The sequence below is a fragment of the Acinonyx jubatus genome, chromosome A2 (genome assembly GCF_027475565.1).
Source record: "Acinonyx jubatus isolate Ajub_Pintada_27869175 chromosome A2, VMU_Ajub_asm_v1.0, whole genome shotgun sequence".
In the NCBI taxonomy this organism is placed as follows: Eukaryota; Metazoa; Chordata; class Mammalia; order Carnivora; family Felidae; genus Acinonyx; species Acinonyx jubatus.
Window position 1 is genome coordinate 158,422,671 of NC_069383.1, and position 15,554 is coordinate 158,438,224.

General features: G+C 41.9%; 1 long non-coding RNA gene across 3 annotated transcripts in view; it reads left to right on the top strand.

Annotated features, from left to right (window-relative positions):
* Window positions 1–15,554, top strand: part of LOC106979033 (uncharacterized) — a 52,193-nt gene that overhangs the window by 34,466 nt on the left and 2,173 nt on the right. For 2 of the 3 annotated variants that reach the window (XR_008297300.1, XR_008297299.1), the window contains 2 exons: window positions 13,753–13,967; window positions 14,695–15,522. This is a non-coding gene — a long non-coding RNA (uncharacterized LOC106979033). Of the gene's footprint in view, window positions 1–10,669; window positions 11,504–13,752; window positions 13,968–14,694; window positions 15,523–15,554 lie in introns of those variants that run through there. The other variant, XR_008297298.1, reaches the window with a different exon arrangement.

Below are 15,554 nucleotides of genomic sequence, written 5' to 3' on the forward strand. Positions count from 1 at the left end.
CCTAGATGTATTTTAAAAATAAAAAACAGCATACCCAGTGACTTAGCACTTCCCCTCTTTGTTTCTATGTCTAGAAACACATACACAAGTACCACAGGGATATCTATTTATGTATCTATCTCTGTATCTGTCATCTATCATTGTATCTATCTATCTATCTATTATCTATCTCATCTATCATATTAGTTAAGGTAACTCCAGCTGCTGAAGCAGATAAGCCCTAACGTCCAGTGACGTGTAGATATATGGTGATATGTGGATTAATTATGACTATAGTTTTTGTATTCTTTATAATATTCTGAACATGGAATTGATAGGATTTTGTGGTAGATTACGTGCGGGATATGAGAAAAAGAAAAGGTTGAAAGGTGGCCCCAAGGATTTCAGCTTGAACAACTACAATAATGGAATTGTCACTTATTGAAATGAAGTAAAGCAAAAAAAAAAAAAAAAAAAGAAATGAAAAGAAATGAAGGAAAGCAGGAACAAGTATTGGGGGCAATCATGAATTCCGTGTTGGGTGTCTCAAAATTAGGATGGCCATCACACAAGGTAGTGGAGATGTTAAGTAGGCATTTTGGGCACCTGCCGAAGTTTGAACACTATCCCAACTCAATCATAATATAATTTAAAAAAAACCACTTTTTATTTTTGAACAATTTTAGACTCAATAGTGTTGCTTCAAAACCTCCTTGGGAGCTTCCTGGGTGAAATCTGAAACCAGCCCCTTTACCCTAAGGTGGAGAAAGACAAAAATAGAGGCAAACCATTCCAGACTGGTAGGTGGCAAGTTTTTTTAAGTTTATTTATTTAAGCAATCTCTACATCCAACGTGGGGCTCGAACTCATGACCCCAAGACCAAGAGTTAGGTGGCAAAGGAATTTACTTAAGAGGCTTGTTTTAGGCAGCCTCAAGACAAGTAGTTTGCAGCACCTGCCTGTCAAATCTTAAAAGTTTATATAGAGGCCTTAACGGGTTCAGACGTGTATACCTTCTTGGTAGTTTCAACACCACATTTCTGTCTCAAGGCTATATCCTTGGGGCAGCTTCTGGGAATGGGGAAAACAAGTGGAACATGCATTGCAAGGACAAGGGAAAGGGTGAGGAGCCTCCAACTGCCCAAGCCCAGCTCTTGGGTCAACCAGTGGTCACATCTTGATGACCTCACCTAACAAAGAGAAATTACAAAATTAGTACACCTAGCTTCCCTTAACAACATCTTACATAACCATGGTACAATAATCAAAACAAAGGCGTTGACATTGGCATAATATTATTAGACTATAGACCATATTCACATTTCACCAGTAGAATGATTTTTATTTAATAATTCTATTAAATGATTAATTTAATTGAAGACCTGTTACTGAAACCCATGTTAGGCTGCCTGTCGCTTGAAAAGCCAATACTCAAGAGATGAGTTTTGATTGGAAAGGAATATGAGCTTTATTCAGGAGGCTAAGCTACCTGGGGAGAAGGTGGACTCTTGTCCAAAGGCCAACTCCGAGGTTCTTGCCTGGCCCAAGGGTTTTTAAAAGCATTTAGGGCAGTTAATCAGTAAAGGGAGTACAGTGGTCCGTAATATTTTGTCATTATGTGCAGACTCAATGGTACCAGCTACAGATGTTTTCTCAGTGCTTGGAGATTGTGCCAGGGGGTCTGGTTCCTTAGTGCCCAACGATTATGCAGGGGGGTCTGGTTCCTTGGTGCCCATGCGTGGTGCAGGAGGGTCTGGCGACATTTAGAAGTACTCTGTTCTTTCTAGGAAAGAATGCATGTATTGTGTATCTATAGATACACAAAGAAAGGTTAACCAATCATGTGAGCTAAGGCTGCTTGCTAAAGCTTAAAGACTACTAAGTTGGCCAGAGGGCCCCAGGCAGCTTCAGGTACAGGGCCAAAATATTTTCAGTTCAATCCAGAACAAGGCAGGATTGCCCATATATTCCATGCTTATTCAACACTGCTTTCCAGATTCTGGTTCCTGCAAATAACCTCTATAAATAGTGGGAAAAAAGAGACCAAGATTATCTCTATCTTTAGTTATGGTTTATGTATAGAAGCACAAAATATTCTGTTTTAAAACTTAGCATCAATTTTCTCAGGAGCACTCATCACAAGACAACACCTCACATACACATCCAACCTCCTCCACACACAAGCTTCATGTAGAAATAAATATGGGGAAAACTTCCATTCTCAATAGGGAGAAGAGATTTCAAAATATTAGAAATACAACAAGAAATGGACAAGATACACATATACAGATTATCAAGTACAATGAAAAAAGATCTGAACAAGTGAAAATAATTACTGGATGAGAAGATTTATATAAAGAAAGAAAGACCAGTTCTCCTAAGACTAACATATAAATGTAAAACAATAACTAAATGATTTCAAATTTTACATGAGAAATAAATACCAGAGATCAGCCAAGAATCTATTAAATAAAGACTTGTCTTAATGGTGTTCAATAACCCAATGGTGAAGCAAGATGACTGTGAGACCAGACTGCCTAAGACTGAATCAAGTGTAAGCTCTCTGTGCATAAGTTTGTTTTTTAATTGTAACTTGAGGATGAGAGTAGCAGCATTTTGTAGAGTAGCTCTGAGGGTAAATAATTTAGTATGTGAAGCAACATTCGTCATCCCTATAACTGTTGTAAACAGATATTAAAAATTACAAAACTACTGCAACCAAAGCAACATATAAACCACCCATCTGGAGGAGCACAGAGTTCCATTTCCATGTCACACTACATACCTAAATATCTACTGTTATAAAGGTTTCAAACTATAAGAAAATTAGGAAAGTATTTTCATAACCTAGAGTTTGGACACCCTTTTGATAGCACAATAATTTATTCAGAAACTATAAAGGACAGACAAATTTCACTACTCAAATATTGAGTATTTTGTATGACTTAAGATTCTATAAAGTTAAATCAACAGAAGCCTAAAAAATCATTGGACAGAATTCAGCGCATCTTCACAATAAAGTCTCCTCCCAGTTCAAGGATAAAAATTACTTTCTTTCACCTGTTAAAGGTCATTGACATTCCCACCCCGCTACAAATATAATTAATGGAGAAACTTTAGAACCATTGCTTTACACATCAAAAGACAAGGATGCCACCTAATCACTGCTATTACTCAACCTATTATTAGAAATTCTGACCAACCCGTAAGCCAGGAAAATGAAATGAGGTACAATTATTGGCAGAAAAGAAAAATACATTAAAATAGATTATTGTTTACGGTTATTTAGGCCATTTAAAAATCCAAGAAAATCAACAAATTATTAGAACTAATGTTTGTCAAGGTGGCTAGACTCATGACAAACACATAAAAATACCATTATTGTATTAATCATATAATTAATCAATGTGAAATGCATACATACACATACATGCAAGAAGCATCCAGGAATGACTAGCCAAAACTGCAAAAAGCAAACACTTGAAGCACATTTTAAGAAAAACGAATGAAGGGAAAGGTGTAACATTTTGCGGATTGCCAAGCTTGCCACTACGAACATGGCCGGTCATGGTATAGGGCTGTAGATACAAGTGGGAAGAAAAAGAAATAACTTTGCGGGGACAAAGCCCCGCCTCCAAGTGGTTGTGAACCCCGAGTCAGGCCACGCCTCTGGCCTGGTCGCCCCACTGTGTTCAGCTAGGTTCTCAAAGGAGGAGCGTAGAATTTCCGCGCCCTAAGTTGTAGGCAGGGGGCCGCACCCCTTCTTTCCTCGGGATCGGAAGCGGAAGTGTGCTCTCCTGGGACGCAGCGCTCTACGGAAGTTCCCCCCCGCGTGCGGGGGCGGGGCCGACTAAATTGGCTTCCGGTCTGTCCCCCCCCCCCCCCCCCCCCCCCCCCCCCCCCGGCTCTTCTGGAACGGAAGTGGGGTAGGGCGTCGGGCCGACGTGGTAAGCGCGGGGTCAAAGTGCGAGTCTGGTCTCGTTGCCACGCGAGGCTTCCAGCGAATAACTGGCCTGCCTTTGGTGGGAAGGAAAACGTGCTACTTCCGCTCAGGCGCGGGAGGCGCGGTCGGTGCATCCTGGCTTCTCTGCGGATGTGGGCGGGTTCTGGTGAGAGCTGAGCGGACTGCACCCGGGCGCCCCTAATCCCTCGTTGGGTGAGGAGGTAAATCCGTGACATTTCTTTCATCCAGCGGTAGCTTCCCAGGATCACTATGAAGAGAGAGGCTGGTTTCTTGGAAACACTCATGTTTTTTTTCCAGAGTCCGGATTCGTTTTATCGTAAGACGATTTTGTTTGGGACCAAATGGATTCTCCCCTGCCTGCCCCCCGCCAACTTTTTATTTTGAAAACTTTCAAAAGTTGAAAGAATATATATACCCTTCACCTGGACCTATCAACTGTTAACCCTTTGCCACCTCCTAGTTTACATTTTTCCCTCCGCTGAATCATTTGAAACTTAAGTTGAAGACATTATGACAGACACGTAAATGCTTTCATGTGCATCTCCTAGGAATATGGGTGTTCTACTTAACCACAATATGTCTATTCCACCTAGAACATTTTTTAAAAATGGCTCAGTTGTTTAAGGGTCCGACTCCTGATTTCAACTCAGGTCATGATCTCACGGTTCGTGAGTTCAAGCCCCACATTGGGCTCCATGCTGACAGCGTGGAGCCTGCTTGGGATTCTCTCCCTCTCTCTCTCTGCCCCTCCTCTGCTTGTGCACTCTCTCTCTTTCTGTCTCTCAAAGTAAATAAACTTTATTTTAAAAAGTCTTGAATCGAAAATGAAAACACCTACCAAAACTTATGAGTTGAAGCAAATGCAGGTATAAGAAGGAATTTTATAGCAATAAAAGCCTACATTAAGAAAAAAAGGGGGGCATCTGGTGGCTCAGTTAGTTAAGTGACTGGCTCAGGTCATGATCTCACGGTTTGTGAGTTCCAGCCGCGTCAGGCTCTGTGCCGACAGTGTAGAGCTTGGAGCCTGCTTCAGATTCTGGGTCTTTGCCTCGCTCTGTCCCTTCCCCGCCACATACACACTCTTTCTCGAAACTAAATGAACATTAAAAAAATAGGTAAGTTGAACTTAATCAAAACCACAAGCTTTTTAAGACACGTTTTATTTATTTAAGCAACCTCTACACCCAACATGGGGCTCAAACTCACAAACGCAAGATCAAGAGTCGCACAGTCTACTGACTGAGCCAGCCAGGCGCCCCTGAAAATCACAAACTTCTGTGCATCAAAGGACAATAACGAGAGTGAAAAGACCACCCAAAGAATGGGAGAAATATTTGCAAATCATATATCTGATAAGGTGCTAACATCCAGAATCGATAAAGAACTACCACTCAACAACAAAAAACAGCAACCCAACTGAAATGGGGGAAAGGACTTTGTTTTTAAATTTTTTTAATGTTTATTTTTGAGAAAGAGACGCAGCGTGGGCAGGAGAGGGGCAGAGAGAGAGGGAGACACAGAATTCCAAGCAGGCTCCAGGCTCTGAGCTGTTGGCACAGAGCCTGCTGCAGGGCTCGAACGCACGAACCGGTGAGATCACAACCTGAGCTGAAGTCGGACACTTACTGAGCCTCTCAGGTGCCCCTGGGAAAGGACTCAAATAGACGTTTCTCCAGAAAAGATCCACACGTGACCAAGTACCTGAAAGTACATGAGAAGATGTCCAATATCAGTAATCATTAGGGAAATGCAAATGAAAACCACAATGAAATACCGCTTCGTTCCCCCCACCCCCTTAGGATGGCTATTATCCAAGAACCAGAAAGTAACACATGCTGGTGAGGATGTGGGGAAACTGGAACTCGTGCACGTTGCTGGTGGGAATGCGGAGTGGTGCAACCGCTGTGGAAAACGGCAAGGAGTTTCCTCAAATCATTAAACAGAGAACTAACTGTATGACCCATCAATTCCACTTCTGGGAATCCAAAGGAGCTGAAGTCAGGGACTTGAATAGATATTTGCGCGCCAGGGTTCACAGCAAGATTGTTCACAGTGCCAAATGCGAAATTCTTACACTTTCAGTTGTTTTAAACTTACTTCGAACAAGGAGATATTTTAGCCATTCAAAGCCTTCCTGCTTTGCACACACACAGCAGTTATGCCCCAAGCCCAACAGCTGCAGATAAGATAAATCCTGGGGCTATAACTCCCCCCAAGCTGCTGCTACCCTTCCGAACTTCCTGACCCAGAGACTTCCCACTAGCTGCTAAGCAACATAGCCTAGACACATAAACCCCCTCTGTGATCACCTCCTACGGTAGGAGTTGGCCCCCTCCCTTTCTGAGTAGTGGCTTTCGTGCTATAGCTTCCGTATTTTCTCATACCTGAGGGACTTTCTCCACGAGAAAACCTGCCGAAGTTCTGCCCAAAGAAAGCTTTTGTGTGGTACTGCCACCTCATGATCATTTCTTTTTCCCGAATCACCCGGAAATAACGGGAATACCCTACATATGTGTATGGCTCCTCCCTCTCGCCCCGCCACCGACACCACCACATGCGCGCGCACACATATTTAGATTCCTAATCCTTGGGAGTTTATTTTTGTGAGTGGTGTGAAGGATAGACGTAATTTTATCTTAGCACCATTCATTAAACCACTCATTTCTGTCCCAGTGATCTGAAATACCACCGTCATGAGTTACATTTCCACGTTTTGGGGTTGATTTCCAGATATTCCATTTGATTGAAACTGTTTCCTATTCAGGTGCCAGTTCCACAGTTTTAATTGTAGTGGCTTTATAGTTTGTTTTAGTGTCAGTAGGGCTTCATCACTTGTTTTCAGTGTCTTCTTAGACATCATCATGTATGTATGTTCTTCCATATAAATGTTAGTATCGACATTTGCCTAACTCCACTAAAAAAAAAAAAGCTTACTGGCATTTTTATTAGGATTATGTTACATTTCTGAATTAACCTGGGGAGAATTGATATCTTTATGATGTCAAGCCACTTTATCAAAGAATGAGGGATGTTTTTCCTTTTGTTCAAGTCCATTTATGCCTTTCTAGATTATGTTAAAAGTTCCCTATATGGGTTTTATACATGGCTTGTTTAGTTTAACCCAAAGCTTTCTGGTGTTTGGTGTTGTTGTTTTTTTTTCCTATGAGGTTTTCTCTACCATTATATCACCTTACTGGCTATTGATTAACTGGAGGCTTTTCATGTCCTGCTAACTTACTAAATTCTTTTATTGTTTACATTAGTCTTATCATTAGTTCTCTAGAGATTTCCATGAACAGTATCCTATCATCTGCAAAAAGAGATAGTTTTACTTCATTTGCAGTTCTTATGTTTATTGGTTTCTCCCCAATGTCACCAGTGCACACTCAGACACACATATACACACACATGTGCGCGCCGCACACACACACTGTTCTAAATATAGCCCATCATCTTAAGAAAGTATTCATGAGTTTCTGTTTTTTGAGTGCTTATATCAAAAATGGGTGTTGAATTTTGTTAAAAGGCTTCATCAGCATCTATGGAGATAATCATATGATTTGTTTTCTTAGATGTATTGATATGGTATATTATTTAATGACTTTCTTTTAAAAACTTTTTGAGAGAGAGAGAGCAAGCTGAGTGGGTGGTTGGGGGGGAGAAAGAGAGACAGAGAGAGAGAATATCTCAGGAAGGCTCCACACTCAGCACGGAGCCTGATGCAGGGCTCGATCGCACAACCCCACGATCATGACCTGAGCCAAAATCAAGAGTTGAACAGTCAGCTGATGGAGCTACCAGGTGCTAATGGATTTCTTAATAATTAAACTTTTAATTTCTAGAGCAAATTCCACTTGCTCAAGGTTTATTATTTTCTTAGTGGTTTTGTATTCTTTTTGCTAATATTTAACATAGCTCATTTGAACCAATATTTATAAGTGATATGGCTTTGTAATCTTCTACTTTTGTATCCTATCAGGTTTTATATGAATGTTATCTCATTAAAGGAATGAGGAAGTTTTTCTTCATTCTTATTGCTTTTAAACAACTTATGGACTACCTTGAGTATCTGAACTTTGAAGGTTTGGTATAATTCTGTATCTGAAACACCTGGGCTTGGGTGCCTGGGTGGCTCAGTAGGTTAAATGTTTAACCAACTCAGGTCATGATCTCGCAGTCCGTGAGTTTGAGCCCCGCGTCGGCTCTGTGCTGACAGCTCAGGGCCTGGAGCCTGCTTCTGATTCTGTGTCTCCCTCTCTCACTGCCCCTTCCCCACTCATGCTGTGTTTCTCTGTCTCTCTCTCAAAAGTGAATAAATGTTAAAAGAAAAAATTTAAAGTATCCAGGCTCTCATTTCCAGTCCACTGATGCTTGACGAGAGTACCAAAACAATTCAGTAGAGGAACAAATAGTCTTTTCGACAAATGGTGCTGGGACAACTGGATAGCTACACACAAAATAATGAAGCTCGTTGTCTACCTCACCCATATTTGAAAATTACTCAAAATGGATCAAAGAAATAACTGTAAGAGCTCAAATAATAAAACTCTTAAAAGGAAATATAGTAGTATATCTTTAGTGATCTTGGATTTGACAGTGGTTTGTTAAATTTTACACCCAAAGCATAAGCAACCAAAGAAAAATAGACAAGCTGGCACTTAATCAAAATTAAACTGTTTTGTACTTCAGAGGACCCCATAAATAAGTGAAAAGACAAGCTATTGAATGGGAGAAAAAATTTGAAAATTCTATATCTGCAAAGGGACCAACATCTGGAAAACATAAAGAACTCTTAGAGTTCAATAGTAAAATGATAAATAACACAATTAAAAATAGTTGAGGATTTGAATGGACATTTCTTCAAGTAAGACATACAAATGGCTAATAACAACATGCAAAGACACTCAATATCCACTAGTCATCAGGGAAATTAAAATGAAAACCACAATGAAACAGTACTTCACACCAACTAGGATGGCTACATGTTTTGAAAAACAAAACAAAACGAAACAATACTAAGTGTTGGCAAGGATGAGGAGAACTTGGGACCCTCACACACTGCAGGTGACATTGTAAATGGTGCAACCACTTTGGAAAATAGCCAGGCAGTTACCCCAAAGGTTAAACTTAGTGTTTAATATGACCCAGCAGTTCCAGTCCTAGGCATATACCCAAAAGAAATGAAAACATGTCCACATAAAAACTTGCACAACAATATTTCATAGCATTATTCAAAACGGCCAAAGAGTGAAAACAACCCCCATGTCCACTAACTGATAGGAATGTTATTCATCGGTCAAAAAGAATGAAATGCTGGGGCACCTGGGTGGCTCAGTTGGAAGAGCATGCAACTCTTGATCTGGGCGTCATGAGTTCAAGCCTCATGTTGGTGGAAAGGTTTACTTAAGTAAATAAATAAATAAACTTAATAAAATACTGATAAATGCTACAGTACAGATTAACCTTGAAAAGTTTATGCTATCTGTAAGAAATCAGTCACAAAAGACCACATAGTTTTTAAAACTTATGTGAAATCATCAAATAGGCAAATCTATAGAGACAATAAATAAATTAATAGCTGCTTAGGGATGGGATGGGATGGGGAGCTGGGGATGGTGAAATTGTTCTCAAACTGATGGTGGCAATGGTTTCACAACTCTGTGAATATAATAACCACTGAATATACACTTTGGGTGAATTGTGGGCGTCTGGGTGGCTCAGTTGGTTAAGCGTCTGACTTTGGTTCAGGTCTCCTGGTTCCTGAGTTCAAGCCCCCCATTGGGCTCTCTGCTGTCAGCTCAGAATCTGCTTTGGATCCTGTCTCCCTCTCTCTCTGCCCCTCCCCCTCTGTGCTCTCTCTCAAAAATAAATAAATATTAAAAAAAGTAAACGGATGAATTATATGTGAATTCTGTCTCAATAAAGCTGTTGTCACCCCCACTCAACCAAAAACCAATCCATCTGGGCTTGATGCTCTTTGGTAGTGTAAATTCCTATATAATTTTCTAGGTTGGGTTACACTGATATTCTATTTCTAGGTTTTGTTTGTCTTTTAGCTTGGAATTTATTTTTTATTATCTCACTTTTAAGGATACATTTAGGAATATGAATTTTCCTCTGATCACTGTTCAAAAAATATCCCATGTTATTTTTAAATGTTATTTTTTAATGTGTTTTGATTATATTTGAGAGAGACAGGGTGCGAATGGGGGAGGGGCAGAGAGAGAGGAAGACACAGAATCTGAAGGAGGCTCCAAGCTGTCAGCACAGAGCCTGATGTGGGCTTGAACCCACGTACTGTGAGATCATGACCTGATTCAAAGTCTGACACTTAACCCTTAACCGAATGAGCCACCCAGGCGCGCCCCCCACCCCGCCATGTTATTTTTAATAGCCAAAAAAAGTGGAAATAACCCAATGTCCATTAACTGTTGAGTGGATAAATTGTGACACACCCACACAGTGGAATACTACTCAGTAAGAAAAAGAAATAAAGACTGGTACACACTACAACATGGATGAACCTTGATAACATTATGGAAGTCAAAGAAGGCCAGACACAAAGACCACATGTTGTAATATCCTGTTTACATGAAATGTCAGAATAGGCAAATCCCCAGAGACAAAAAACAAAACAAAAAAAACCCCAAACTACATTGTTGCTTTGGGCTGGGGGAGTGGGGGTGGTGAGGTGGGAAGATTATGGCTAAGAGGGTACTGGGTTTCCTTTTGTGATTATGAAAATGTACTAAAATTGATTGTGGTGATGGATACACAACTCTGACTATACTATGGTACATTTTAAATGGGTTAATTATGTGCTATGAGGACTCTACCTTAAAGCTGAAGGTCAGAGAGAGGACTGATGAGCTGGGAGCTCATTTTACGGGCTAGCAGGCTCATCTTTATAAATATGCAGAGCACCGCCTGGGGCTGAACCAACAAAGAGAAAGTCTTGAAGAAGAGAGAGCATTTCAAGAGCTTCCGTGGCCCGGAACTGGGGGCAAACCCCGCCCACCGTGTCCGTGCCGCTTCAACTCGGTCCCCTGCCCTCGGACATCCCAGCGTTGCGCCTCGGACGTGGTGGGTGCGACAGCCAGCTCGGGACCCAGCTCCAGCCCGCTCCCCAGACATCCGCAAGCAGCGGCTGCCACCCGGGACCCAACCCCTCTGCTCTTGAGGCCCCGTCCCGTACGCTGACCTCGTGGCGGAAACCGGAAGCGGAAGTGCTAATCGGAAACCGACTCACTTCGACCTCCGCCCCGCTTCTAATGCGTTGGCTCCCCGGAGGTTTCGAGCTTCCGCGACTGGTGGGGAATCGCGGGTGCGCCGCGCCCGAGGGACCGAGGCCGCCCGGGTCCGTCCCAGAGCCTCGGTCGGCTTCGCCCGCGCGGGTGGGGGTCGGGGCCGCGGCTCGGGGTCCCGAGTGGAGGCAGGGCCTTCTCTCTGCCCGCTGCGAAAGCTGCCAGAACAAACCGTGTCCTTTCTCCAGAGGAGAAACGTGTACGCGGTTGTGGAAAACGGCCGCAGCGCCCCCTTCTCTCCGACGTGGCGATTGCGGTGCGTTCCGGTGGGGACTGGACGGAAATGCTCTGGCTGTGGCCACCCGTTACTGAAATGTGATGAATTGTTCAGGTGTTGCCTTGCTGTACGTTTGACCAGTTGTTAGTATTTAGCATGCATACATAGTGTACCTTCTCTACATCTCTCTCCATGTGTAGAGTTAAATGTTTGTGGTAACCTCTTTGAAAGTAAGGAGGTGGAAATAAGTTGCAGGCATATTTCATCTTTAGCATCGGGTTAATTGCCTCCCATGTAACAACAAAGGAGTTATGTAAAAACTGTAGATTAATACCCAAAGTGAGAAATGAACAAGAGGTTTGTTCATAGGCCCTTCCATTAAAACCAAAAACAAAAACAGATGGGCAACGAATATATAAAGAGGTGCTCCATGACATTAGCAACCAGGGATTTGCAAATAAAAACCACAGTGTGATACTACTGCACACACTGAATGGCTAAAAGTAAAACTGAAAAGGGAAAAACAGTGCCCGGTATTGGTTGAGATGTTCGTAGACTGCTAGTGGAAACACATTTTTAAAGTATATCAACTAAATATGATCTGGTGGTGACACACCAATGATGCACACACGTGGCCACCAATTGAACATAAACACTATATGTAACATCATTATTTGAACTATCCCTCTCTTGGAAGTAACTGAAAGTGGATCAAGGGATGAGCCGATGACTTGTGGCGTGTATTTTTTGTGGCATACTCAAAATGAGCAAAGAGAAGGAACGCAGAGGTAACCTCTTGGATGAAGCTCACAAGCAATGTCCGATGAAAGAAGCCAGACGCAAAAGATTGCAGGCTGTTAGATACCTTTTCTTTAAAATTCTCTCTCTCAAAAGTAAATAAACATTAAAAAGGTTAGAAAAAAATGGGGTGCCTGAGTGGCTCAGTCAGTCAAGCGTCTGACTCTTGATTTTGGCTCAGGTCATGGTCTCATGGTTTGTGAGATTGAGCGCCACGTTGGGCTCTGTGCTGACAGCTCAGAGCCTGCCTGGCATTCTCTGTCTCTTCTCTGCCCCTCCCTCCGTCTCTCTCTCTTTCTCAAAAGTAAATACGCATTAAAAAAATTAAATAAAAATTCAAAAATAGGCAGTACGCTGCCGAGTGTTAAATGTCAGGATAGTGGTTGCAGTTGGGAAGCGTGGAATTAGCGATTTGGAAAAGAGACAAGGAATATGTCTGAGATGCTGGATATGGAAATATTCTATTTCTCAACCTGGAATGATGTTACATGGGGCTGTTCATTTCTGAATACTTCATTGAGATTTTTATTCATGATTGCCTCCCTTAGTCATATGTATGCTGTAATTCCATAAAAGAAGTTTAAGAAATGGAACTAAGGGCGCTGCTTGATAAAGTTGAGCAAGGAATATAGAAGTAGAAGAAAATATACTGGGAGCCTGGGTGACTCCGTTGGTTAAGCATCAGACTTCAGCTCAGGTCAGGATCTCACGGTTCGTGAGTTTGCACATCCGTTGAGCTTGAGCCCCAGCAGGGTAAGCCCTGCTTCTCTCCCCTCTCTCTCTCAAAAAGGAGGAGGAGAGGGAGAAGAAGAAAATGTACTGAAAGGATGAATAAAAATAAAACCAATACTTAATGGAGAAAAGTAGAACTGAACAGCAATATGAAAAGGCAAAAAGATGCACAATATATTTGTGTACTAGCCTTTGGTTAATTGTGAGAAAATATGGAAAGCCTTCAGTTTCGACATAAAAACAACGATGTGTTTCTGACACTGTTGGAGTGGCTAACATTAGAAATGTATTTCGAGTTTTTCTAAAATCACAATATTCAGTTTCGGATGTCCATCTGTTTATTACCTCCATTGCCCCATTTAATTGTGAGATCCCCAAGAACTGTTCCCTCCTCATTGCCTCATACCTGGCCTGGCTTAAAGAAGGTCCTTACTGAATATTAGCTGACTGCATGAAGCAGTAAGAGACAGAAGGAGGTGAAGTTTCCAAATCCAGCCAAGCTCCAGCAGTGGGTACTCAGAGGGACTTCTGATTGCATAAAACCTTTTGTATTTCTCATCTCCATTATGCCCAGCAGAGGGTGTGGACGGAGTATTATTAAATGATAGTTATTTATACCCAATTTGGAGTGTTGTTCTAACAACGAAAGGAGATTATATATGTACAACTACTAATAATAGTAAATAGCAGTTGATAATATTTGTATGATAGGGTATTAGATGGTTTTTAACGGCTGTCACGTGTTTTCATCTGCACAGATATGGCGAAAGAGTGATGGTTGATGATTGAGGAAAAATGTCTGATGTTTAATGATGGATGTTGTGAACCAGTTAGCCAGATACTCCAGTGTATGAAGAGAAATTGAGATCAACGTCTTAAACTCAAAAGCTCCTCTGAAGTGGTCTGAGCAAGAGATGGAATATTCTGGAAACTCTATCAGATTCACAGGATGGCAGCCCTTGATGTGAATCAGGTGGGTGGTGAGTCCTTGCTGATGCTTCTTTCCAAATTTGTTTGCTTCATGTAGTTCCTTCACAAATGGCAGAGCCAGCACTCGGGGCTGAGTGATCATGTGGTGGACCATATAAGAGTGACTGAAATGAGCAGAGTGTGTATAAGTCAGGTTTCTGGGATTTGAGATGCAGGAAGGGGTGTGTGTGTGTGTGTGTGTGTGTGTGTGTGTGTGTGTGCGCTTTTTCAGGGGGTAATATATTCACGAATTCTATTGTGTCAAACAGCTCTGCCTCACTGTAATTTGTATAACTCAAGATGGAATTTAAAAAAATGTTTATTTATTTTGAGAGAGAGAGCACCCATGTGCACGTGCGGGGCAAGGGCAGGGAAAGAGAGAGAGAATGAGAATATCCCAAGCAGACTGTGTGGAGCCTGACCCAAGGCTCGATCTCATAACTGTGAGATCATGACCTGAGGTGAAATCAAGAGTTGGATGCTCAACTGACTGAGCCACCCAGGTGCCCGTAAGATGGAATTTTTAACCTGTATCTCGTGGGTAGCAAGATCCAGAAAACTATCGTCTTGCTCCAGGTAACTCAGTCATATGGAATTAGCGTGTTTGGTGTGTGTTCTGTGCATGGTGTGGACCGTTCGTAGGCATGTGATTATTGGAATTGGATTGGCTTCAGAGTTCATGGCCTTCTTCTCTCTGAGGTCATCTTTCTTGGGACCTTTTCTGTCTTTAGAGGAAAGGAAACTCGAAGAGGCAAGGATGGTGGCTGGGTTACTGATGGATTCTTCTCAGGTATGTAGAAAGTTGACCTTTCTTCAGAATGTCCTGTTTCTCTCTGTCAGATACAAGCCTTATCTTCTTGTAATGTCCCCAGGCTTTTTATAGCAATTAATGGCCCTGCTTAAGGAATGAGTCCCAGGTAAATGTCTCCAGGACTCATGCCATCTCAGAATACATAGGGATTATACTGGATGTGATTCTTTTATCTCCGTATTCATTAATTCTTTCTGATGCTTGATCATGCTTGTTGGCTTATCATTTCACTGAGTGTTATGATAGATACTGAGGAATGATATGAAGGTATCTAATCTCATGGAATGCATGTGTTACTGTGGAAATAATTAATCTCTTAGTAGATTTTACAGTGTTACAGTGTGCTCAGTGCTAACCGCAGCCTATAAATAGAGGAGGAAAATAAAGCAAGAAGAGCCCACAATAAAGTTGTGGTAACATAAGTTTCATCACATGTCAGACATGCTGGTAAATCCACATGACTGGCTGTGATCACCAGGCACGTCTATAGCTGGAGAGCAGACGAGGTCTGGGCCCGAGAGTACTGTAGGCTTCTGGTCTACCTTCCTCAGTCCTTCATCTTTCTGAGAACCTCAAAGAAGATGCTAGTTCGCTGAAGGCAGCATGTGTCTGATGGTTTAGCACTTAGTGACCTTTGAGTATGTAGCTGTGGACTTTACCCAGGAGGAGTGGACTTTGTTGGATCAAACACAGATTGCTCTCTACAGAGATGTGATGTTGGAGAACTACCAGAATCTCATCACACTAGGTAAGCATCGTTTCTTCACTGAACCCCTTATG